Source organism: Periplaneta americana, chromosome 1 (assembly GCF_040183065.1).
Source record: "Periplaneta americana isolate PAMFEO1 chromosome 1, P.americana_PAMFEO1_priV1, whole genome shotgun sequence".
NCBI lineage: Eukaryota > Metazoa > Arthropoda > Insecta > Blattodea > Blattidae > Periplaneta > Periplaneta americana.
In genome coordinates this window covers 208,158,179-208,169,454 of record NC_091117.1, presented here as the reverse complement: position 1 = coordinate 208,169,454, position 11,276 = coordinate 208,158,179, and positions in this window count along the sequence as shown.

Here is an 11,276-nt window from a genome sequence, read left to right as displayed (position 1 = left end):
TGTCTAATTCAATTTCAAGGTTATATCAAGATTAATGTTTATTTTACTCTCTAGATGATATCAAGGTCAATGTTCACATTTGTTTCTCGGAAAAAATCAATACTTTCGCGTCTGCGCACATCTCACAATTTACGAGGTATTGCACAAGGTCAGTTCCGCTCCTCAGTCAGATAAGAATAACATGGATACTTATGAATAATTTCAAGTTAGAAATATGGTCGAGCATAAAAAGTCGCTTCCACACCTGTGGAGTAACGATCATCGCGTCTGGCCGCGAAACCAGGTGGCCCGGGTTCGATTCCCGGTCGGGGCAAGTTACCTGGTTGAGGTTTTTTTCCGGGGTTTTCCATTAACCCAAGATGAGCAAATGCTGGATAACTTTCGGTGCTTGACTCCGGACTCATTTCACCGGCATTATCACCTTCATCTCATTCAGACGCTAAATAACCTAAGCTGTTGATAAAGCGTCGTAAAATAACCTACTAAAATAAAAAAATAAAAAGTCGTATGAAACTTGACTATAATGGTAATTAAGACGCTCGTATGAAAATTATGAAACTCGCTTGTGCTCGTTTCATAAACATACTCGCGTCTTAATTACTACCATTATAGGCTCGTTGCATAATGTACTATTACAAAACTTATTCGCATTGACTTGATCTTACCTCTGTGAATTAATGTAATAGGTTCCCTTCCACTCTGTGTATAGGCATATATCAGACACACTTTATTTGCAGATACTGAGTTTGACCGGGTTTACAAAAATTGAGGTTCTTTTCCTTTGCATTTCTTCTGTCAGTTGTTTTATTAAAATGTGAAAAATGGAATACCGTTACATTACTTTCATTTTCGAGAAAAATGAAGTTAATTAAATTAAGTACACAAACAAAATCCAATGTTTGACAGTTATGTTTAATTAAATTCTAAATTAGGAACATAATTAAAAGTAATTGTTTTGCGACATAATGAAAGTTATGAACTTATAATAATACAGTAAGATATCTTCAAAGCATAATACAGGTACATGAGAAAAAGTAGGAGTAAAACTATAAAACAAGACTTTTGTTTTTCAACTGTAATTTTACAAGATTTGGATTATAGTAGTAATCACGTTTCCTGTCCCCAATAATTTTATATCATCATCATCGTCGTATTTTCGTTTTTTCTTACTTTTCTGTATACAGAAACTGTCTTTGTCTTTCACTCTTACTGCCATTAAAACTGAGTTTATAATATCACTTACTGATATTGTTAATGTAACTTAATTACTAAAATGAAAATTACCGGTATGTGTTCATCATATGGAATTCTGTGGTATTATTAAAGCCACACTCCTTCACAATGAAGCACGAACACTACAGTCAAAGACGTGACTAAAAACTGACATTTAAGTGGTACATCAGCACCGTTCATGTACTTCTCGATCCAAGGCTTGTAATAGGCTACATCAGTAAATACAGCTGGCTGAATGGTGCCCCACAAATATGCTCCGAAGGACACAACTCCTGCTAAATATCCTCCACATGCAAGAGGTCCACCTGAATCTCCCTGAATGAACAAAATAGTAAGGTTAGTTATTAATGACAGTTATATCTGAAGATGACCACCAGTGGTTCAGTTAACCAGTGTTTTTTCATCAAAGGTAATCATGAATCGATTCCTAGCAGATCTTGACGAGAAATGGTAGAACACAGCAAAAGATTAGTACAGGGACATCATTTTATTTTTACTAACATTTTTAATATTACCCTGGATTAATGGTTCAGAGCCGGAAACACCGTTTGCTACCCCTTCCACGATTGAAGTTCGATGATACTGGCGTAAAATACAAACATCACTTTACTAGGAATAGGAGGGAAGAAAAGCAGTTCATCCATTTACATAAACTAGGAGATATCGTAATTTTGAATTTGATAATTTTCATTAGGTTTTTGTTTAATCAAAATACAGTACAGTATTAACAATAAGTGTTTTTACTCACGAACTGAGTTATCCATGTGAACGTATTCATTATTCAGTGTATATTACACTGTCTACAGCACATTAGCGTACAATATAGAGAATGAAGTTAAATTGAAAATTAATCATAATATGGATATTTAAACATTTTTGAAAATGGTGGCCGTTCATTTAGATACAGGCTTCAGTTCTTTTGTGCATATTATCGCACTACAGACTATTGCATCTAATTCCAATTACCAGTTTCGTCCTTCGTACTAGTAACTCATATTGAAATAATTCTATACCTATTATATGAAAGAGTACCTTACGTACTGTAAATTCAATCTTCACTTCTGCCCGACCCACACAGATAACATTACTCAGACATGCTATCTACTGTCCGTCCAAGTGGTTATGTAGCAGGGTTGAAGAAAGGGGGGAAATCACGTGACAGTTAATTACTTTTATTTAAGTTATTTTAAACAGTTGCGGGTGGGGGAAATCGGGATGCGACGTAGGCAAACGGACGACAGTACCTGTGCGAAAATATGATTCAATATTGAAAGATCTTTCGTCACTGGAAAACGCGAACATATTTTTGAAACGTACTATACTCACTAACTCATTACTGTTTGTGTTCACTACGACCTTAAGGCGACTTTGACTGTATACGCTTGGTTCTGTGAGGAGAACAGTTGGAAGTTCACTAGCAGAGGGGGTGGGGAGTGAAGTACATTAAAAAACTCGGGTACAATAAAATTTGAAGTAAAAATAAAATGATGTCACTGTATATAAGACTGCATTTCTTTTGTTAATTAATTTTACCTTCCAGTAAATATGACGAACTGGCCAAAACAGCTGCTCATTGTGATATTAGGTCATCTCATAAGTAATGTCTTTCATTTATCTCATGGTTTTCCAAAGTATATAATGTGAAAATGTTGCATATATTTCCAGTAAGAGGGCATAAGTACTCGCAATGTGACAGAAATTTTGGACTATACCGCATGAAGATTAAGAAAATGTTAAATGTTGAGACTGGTAAAGAGTATCTTGAAGTTATTTCTACTATGTAACATGAGGGTAGGCCACCAAAGGGAAAACTGAGAGGTAGAACTTAAACTGAGGGATTCGATCTGGCATCGGAACTGGAATCCGGTGTGGCTTAGTGGAGAAAGTGTCAGCACATAGAGCTGAAAACCTGGGTTCGAGTCCCAGTGCCGGAGAGAATTTTTCTCTGTTCCGTCCATCCATCATATGATAACGCAGAATTACTGCATGGAAACATCATACATACTTCAGTACATCATAATATGATAAAGTAAATCCATGGTGCTACAGTCCATGAAGGGCCAAGGCAGACCAGCCGGCTGCTGGCCTCACATCCACATGCCGAAGCAGAGGTGGACGATCATCCAAGCAGACTGTAGGTATCGTGTGGTTAGCACGATGATCCCTCCAGCTGTTATAGCTGGTTTGCGAAACCGGATTTTCGCTACCTATCGTAGCTCCCCAAGTGCATCACGATGTTGGGTAGGCACCGATCCCATACACTGGCCGAAATTTCATGAGAAAATTTCTTCCCCCATGAGGACTCGAACCAGCGCGCATTCCGTAATGCGAGTCCCAGGCAGGATGCCTTAGATCACGACGCCATGGCGTGGGACATAATAATATGGTATGCGTAAGTACAGTAGGACTTGGATGTCGTTATAATGGTTATAACGACATCCAAGGGACCTTGAAAATTATGTTGTTATAAACGAGTGTCGTAGTAACCGAGATTCATATTATCACTCTAGTGAGGTGGAAAATGAAAAATAATAAACATAATTAGGCTTATTTTAGATTTATGTATTCACTTTTAAGCATACCATGAACACAATAAAATACACGTACAGTTATAAATACAGTATTCTGTAATAAAACAGTTTGTTCATTACTCACCAAGCTTATTTACTGAGTGAAGTAATCAGTCATTTTACTTTGTTGTCTCCTACTTACCCAATATACACTTTCTAAATTAAATTCTATGTTCATTATTTCAGTTGTAGTTTCACTGCTCCTTCTCCTAGCTTCATACTCCCTCCTCTAGCTTCATATAAATGTTCACAATTTTAATGGCTTCTAAAGTGTCACCCACTTCTTTCAGTGGCCATACTGCGTTAAAATGCGTGCACTTAGTGAAAACTTCCTGTCGAAACTGACCTAATACCGCATGAATTCGGGCAGGTTACAATGGGTTGGGGAATCTGCCTGCATTCCAGAGGTCTATGACAGAAGGGAACAGTAAAGGATTTGCCAGATTTCAGCAAAATATTTCTTAAAATACTTTGGTTCTTAGAAAATCTTATTCCAAACTGAGGTTGAAAATGACGTTATATGCGAGGTAGACGCATATACGTTTGTCGTATTAAGCAAGGTAGAAAAGCAAATCTAGTCTTTCAGGTAAAGCTCCCTGTAAAGCAGATTTGAATAATTTCAAGGGAAAAATTGTTCCGGGGCCGGGTGGAGTTCCCGGGTAGGTCAGTTGGTAGAGCGCTGGTACGTTCAACCAGAGGTCCCGGGATCGATACCCGGCCCCGGAACAATTTTTCCTTTCAAATTATTCAAGGTAGAAAAGCTTATGTCTTATGGGGAATTATTTGGGACCACAGAATATTTGACGTTATAGGCGGGGTGTCGCACAAAACGAGGTCGCTATAACCAAGTTCTACTGTAATTACTTCGTGATTCAAGACGGTGCTTATCCCATCGGATCCCGGCCACTTAGTCACTCGTAATGTATGGACCTCTCTACATAGTGCGTTGGACATTGTGCCACTGTAACATATTCTGTGACACAGTACATGAAGGTTGGCCACCAAAGGGAAAACTGAGAGGTAGAACTTAAACTGAGGGGATTTGATCCGACATCGGAACTGGAATCCGGTGTGGCTTAGTGGATAAAGCGTCAGCACGAGCTGAAAACCCGGGTTCGAGTCCCGGTGCCGCAGAGAATTTTTCTCCTCAAATATTAATTGTCAATATTACAGATATTATTCTGTAGGACAAATTAATAAATCTGTAATATTCTCATAGCTGCAGTGCATATATTTGTACAGATTACTGTGCACGTAACTGCGGAATCCCGGCCAAACAAGTCACTCAGCTGAGTGCGCTCCTAGTATAATGGCAGTTGACATTGGACATATACGTCAACATATATGCCTAACTTGGAGTCAGGCCACAAAGGGAAACATTGAAGGAGGAGGGTTCGGTCCGGTACTGTGGATTGAATTCGGCGTAACTCAGTGGTCAGAGCGCTTGGTACGTAGAACCAAGGACCCGGGTTCGATCCCCGGCGCCGGAGCGAATTTTTCTCCTCAAATATTAACTCTCAGTTTAAGTTCCACCTCTTGGGTTCCCTCTAGTGGCCTACCCTCGTGCACTGCGTCAATTGGCACAATTGTCCACACATGTGCAGAGGTGCACTTGTTATGAGTGACTAAGTTGCCGGGATCCAACGGAATAAGGGCCGTCTTAAATCACAAAGTGATTATTTTTCGCATATCATATATTACGATGTACCGAAGTACATATGATATTTCACTGCAGAAATTCTGCGTCATCATAATATGATGATGGAAGAGTGGAACAGAGAAAAATATCGTATGTACTTCGGTAAATCGTAATCTAATATGTTTAATTTTGTTATTTAGGGTAAAATTCAAATAAGTTCTCATTTCTCACAGTTTAGCTCAGTATAGTCGGACCATCGGATCTGTGCCCCCGTAAGATATGCGAACTGAACCTTAATTCCTTCTCAGCCTCGGTAATTTATTTCTCCCCCTGTATTCCTATTTCTCTCTTTTCTACCCCTCTCTCTTTCTCTCCCCCAATACTCACAATTTTGAGCCTTCTTGCGGGACAGTTTATTTGCACTTGCAGTCCAGTGTTTCAACTCAACATGAATACTGTAGCACGGAGTGGTGAAAGAAATATTATTAAGCAAGTAATAGCATTTTGCGTCCCGCTCCGTGGCGTCGCGGTCTAAGGCATCCCGCCTAGGACTCGCGTTACGGAATGCGCGCTGGTTCGAGTCCTCATGGGGGAAGAAATTTTCTCATGAAATTTCGGCCAGTGTATGGGACCGGTGCCCACCCAGCATCGTGATGCACTTGGGGAGCTACGATAGGTAGCGAAATCCGGTTGCGAATACCAGCTATAACGGCTGGGGGGATCATCGTGCTAACCACACGATACCTCCATTCTGGTTGGATGATCGTCCACCTCTGCTTCGGCATGTGGGCGTGAGGCCAGCAGCCGGCTGGTCGGTCTAGGCCCTTAACGGGCTGTAGCGCCACGGATTATTAATAGCATTTTGCATAAGTCAATCAGCGTCATTAGAACTACTTAAATTAAATTATGAATAATTAGTAATAATTAACCTTACAGTATTATAAGCAATATTCAAGAGACATGACACTGTTTGACGGAAGTTTGGCAACATCCCTATTCGGCAAGGTTCGTGGCCTGCTGTTTGACGTAATAATGGTAGAGAAACGGGTGGAATGGGGTGAGTAGAGGCGTTAACTTTTCCAAGGACGACGACAGCGCTGAAGGGGCATAGATCCGATGGTCCGACAATATACTTATAATATTTGAGTTAAATTTATTAAAATTCATATGAATTGAATGAAATTAAAACGTTCATCTTAAAAAGGGCGTATGTAGAGGTGAAAACAAACATGTTTTACTCCCTCTTTCGTACTTTCTTTTTTATTTATTTCCTTGTTCTTGATATACTTTCAGTCATAATATGTAAGGCATACACAGTATTCATATACAGTAATAATTGGTATTTACATACAGAAAGTCAATTAACTTTGAAACTCAATTATCTCGGAACATCATTTTCAGTTATATGCCCTTGTTAGGATGACGTCCTCAATTTATGTTGGACAAAGCAAACGATGCAGTGGGTTTTTAGCGAGATATTTCCGTTTCCCTATTTCATTCCACCAACACACTCCACTTGCTCCATTTTATCGCATCATCTGCAATAATTAAAAGTTGGCTTGGATGAAATATTGGAGGTGGTACATTTCTCCGATACTCATATAGGATTTAAGAGCTTGGGTTTTATCAGATATTCGTCTGGCTCTGTCAGGACTGTGGTAAGATAGCCCGCCTGTCACTCTCGGATTCACGAATGTTCCCAGACCGCTCCTGACAATTGCACAAAGGCTATAGTGCGCACATGGACCAGTAATTGCCTAGGTGCATGGATTCATCCCAGGTCCAACTTCGAAGAAAAGCCTAGCCAAGTGTTTATTTTATACAGTATCATTCAATACCTTTGTTTATATTTCTGTCTGTATTTCGTTTTTTGTCTGCCACTGTGGTATAAGTAGCTGTTAGGGCATGCATCGTACAGGGACATCATTTTATTTTTACTAACATTTTTAATATTAACCTGTCTATACCTTTAGAGAACCGGAAACACAGTTTGCTATCCCCTTCCACGACTGTAGTTCGATGATACTGGCGTAAAACACAAACAAATCACTCTACTAGGTACAGGAAGGAAGAAAAGTAGTTCATCCATTTACGTAAACTAGGAAATATCGCAATTTTGAGTTTCATAATTTTCATTAGGTTTTTGTTTAATCAAAGTACAGTACTGTATTAAGAATAATTAGTGTTTTTACTCACGAACTGAGTTATTCATGCGAACGTACTCATTATGCAGTGTATATTATACTATCTACAGCACATTAGCGTACAATATAGAGAAAGAAGTTAAATTGAAAAATAATCATAATATGAATATTTAAACACAAGTTTGAAAATGGTGGCCGTTCATTTCGATACAGGCTTCAGTTCTTTTGTGCATATTATCGCACCATAGACTACTGCATCTAATTCCAATTGCCAGTTTCGTCCTTCGTACTAGTAACTCATGTTGAAATAATTCTGTACCTACTCTACGTACTGTAAATTCAATCTTCACTTCTGCCGGACCCGAAAATATAAAATTACTCAGACATGCTATCTACTGTCCGTCCAAATGGTTATGCCGCAGGATTGTAGAAAGGGGGAAATCACGTGACAGTTAATTACTTAACGAGGCCCTTTTATTTAAGTTAAATTAAACATCTGTATAATATTACGTAAAGGTCCAATTCCAAACAGAAATTAATGTTTTCAGAAAAGAGCTAAGACAGCCCAGCTATTACAGAGGGGCGAGCAGAAGCAGGTGGGAGAAATCGGGATGCGACGTAGGCAAACGGACAGTACCTGTGCGAAAATATGATTCAATATTGAAAGCTCTTTCGTCACTGGAAAACGCGAACATATTTCTGGAACGTACTATACTCATTCAGTACTGCTTACTATCTGCGGTCTTGGTTCTGTGTGGAGTTGGAACTTCATTAGTAGAAGGGGTGGGAGTGAAGTACATTAAAAAACTCAGGTACAATAAAAATTGAAGTAAAAATAAAATGATGTCCCTGTAGCTTTGCGAAGAAACTATACCAGTAATTGTAGTTTTGGATTACAGGAAGAGCATCAATATTTGTCCATTTCAATTTCTTTGTACAGTTTTTTTATAGAGAGTTGGTGTCGTTCTGATCTTAACGTCAAGGGAGTCTGTCACGTGCCCCTAAAACACACTACATATATTCTTTTCCTTTTATTATAAAGCCTTGCGTATACAATCACCCTACTGAGGCATAAATTTTGTTATTTCGCGACATTTTCAGCAGTTATTTGGGTCTTAGATAATAAATTTAAATAAATTAATACGAGGCGCATCCAGAAAGTAAGTTTCCCTATTAAAAAAAAAAGAACACACACTTTCAGGAAAACATTTACTGGCAACAGGTACAGCAATGTTTCAGCTATTTTTCAACATAGCCACCATCAGAATTGAGACACTTGTCGTATCGTGGGATCAACTTTTGTATCCCTCTGTCGTAGAACTCTGCCGCCTGTGAATGGAACCAGCGTGTGACAGACGTCTTCAGCTCTTCGTCGTTGCCAAAACGCTCACCGGAGGACAGGAATTTCTTGAGGTGCAAGAAAACGTGAAAATCGCTGGGAGCAAGATCAGGACTGTAGGGTGGATGATCAAACAACTCCCAGCCAAATTCCGTCAAAACAGCTGCTGTGCGCCGAGCCGTATGTGGACTAGCATTATCATGGAGGAGCACAACACCTGCAGTAAGCATTCCACGCCTCTTGTTTTGAATGGCACGTCGCAGTTTTCGCAGTGTTTCACAATAACGGTCAGCGTTCACTGTTTCACCTCTTGGAAGAAAGTCAATGAGCAGAATGCCCTTCCTGTCCCAGAACACCGTGCACATCACTTCCGTACCGACAGCGTCTGTTTGAATTTCGTCCTGACCGGAGATCCACTATGCCGCCAATGCTTGACTGCTGCTTGGTTTCCGGGGTGAAGTGCGAAATCCAAGTCTCATCGCCCGTGACGATCCTGTCGAGGAACTCGTCGGCGTCATCGTGATACCGTTGCAGAAATGTCAGTGCTGCTCCTAATCGTTGCATTTTGTGTTCGGGTGTCAGGTTTTTCGGCACCCACCTGGCACACACTTTTTTGAACAGCAGGTGCTTAGTGACAATCTCATGCAACAAGGATCGCAATATCTGCGGAAAATGGCTGCTCAGCTCCGTAATCGTGAAGCGACGGTTCTCCATGATGCACTGCCGCACCATTTCAACACGATCATCATTGATGAGGGACGGTCGCCCACTGCGCTCTTCATCATGGACACTTTGACGACCTTCGGAAAACTGCCTACACCAGCGACGCACCATCTGCTTACTCATGATGTTCGGCACATAGACCTGACAGAGCTGCCGATGAATTTCAATTGGCGCAATGCTTTGTGCATTAAAGAACTTTATCACCGACCGAACCTCGCAGGCGGCGGGCGGGAGAAGGAATAAGAGCTTCCATTTCGGACCACTGCTGCCACGCTACTGGCACCAGGCGGGACCTGTCCGGCTGGCATATGATTGATACGTCATAGATCTGTTACGCATGCGCAATTGACACGGCTAATTACATTTACTTTCAAGGGGAAAAAATCGGGAAACTTACTTTCTGGATACGCCTCATATAATGACACATAGACATTAAAGTAACTGTTTTTGTAACATGTAATTAGAATTACGGCACTACATTTCACTTCAGTTAAGGTGACCAGATTCAAATCGACAAAAAAGAGGACACAAAACTTCAAAAAGGAGGACATTGTTCAAAAAAAGAGGACAAAATAATTTGTACGAGTACATTAGTGGCAAAAAAACAGGACCGACCCTTGTAGCTCATTTCAGAGCCTTGTTCACTCCAGAGCACGATAGACTGATAACTAAGACTTTCGTGGTTCGAATCCTGCCTGGGAAGGAAACTTTTTTTGTTTCTTATTCAAATTTATTCGATTGCAGCAATATTTTACTATTTAATTAACTTATTATTCCCAGAACATGAATTTTACCAGCTTATTTTCTAATGGCTTTCGAAATGGGCTACGTCATCAGTCGAAACTGCAACAATTTCAATAGATTACTCGCTATCTTGTGAATGCGGGCGTGGCATGCGCAGTCGCACATTTTGGGGACTGATCATTCCGTCGGTCCGTTTTTTTTTGCCACTACTGTACTTATATTTAGGTTTAGGCCTATATTATACTTTAACTTACATCAATATCTATTTTTTACATAATAATTATGAAAGAAATCAATAATTATTTTACAGTTAGCGACATATGAAATTTAAGGGATCTATAATTATTGAAGACAGAAAATATCTATTTAGATTTACACTTGCACCTCGATTTATCGATTTACTAGCTACCTGTGAGCAACGACCAACAAGGAGAAGCAAAGAGAGTTATGACAGTTGGCATAGAATATATTCCGTCGATGTTGCTGCGATCTACAGGCAACTTACTTGAAAAATACGTCAATTTTCAATTTCAAAATATCAGGCATACAAGTTACGAAAAGGAGGACAATTCTTGATTTTTTTTAAAATTCCGCCCGGATCCCAGACAAAGGCCTAAAAGGGAGAACCTGTACGGACAAAAGAGAACGTCTGGTCACCCTAACTTCAGTGGAAATCCTATTTTCACTTACGTGATTAGGACAACTTCCATGAGCTTCAGCACAACCAACGCATATTTTTCCTTCTCTTATTTCCATTCCAAGTTGCCTGGAACATCTTTCCTTATCAATAATTGGTACTTCAGCGAACAAGAGCTTCCTCGTGCTAATATCTGGTCCCTCCTGAAGAACAAAGTGTTCAGAAACTATGTGAACATTTTGCACGT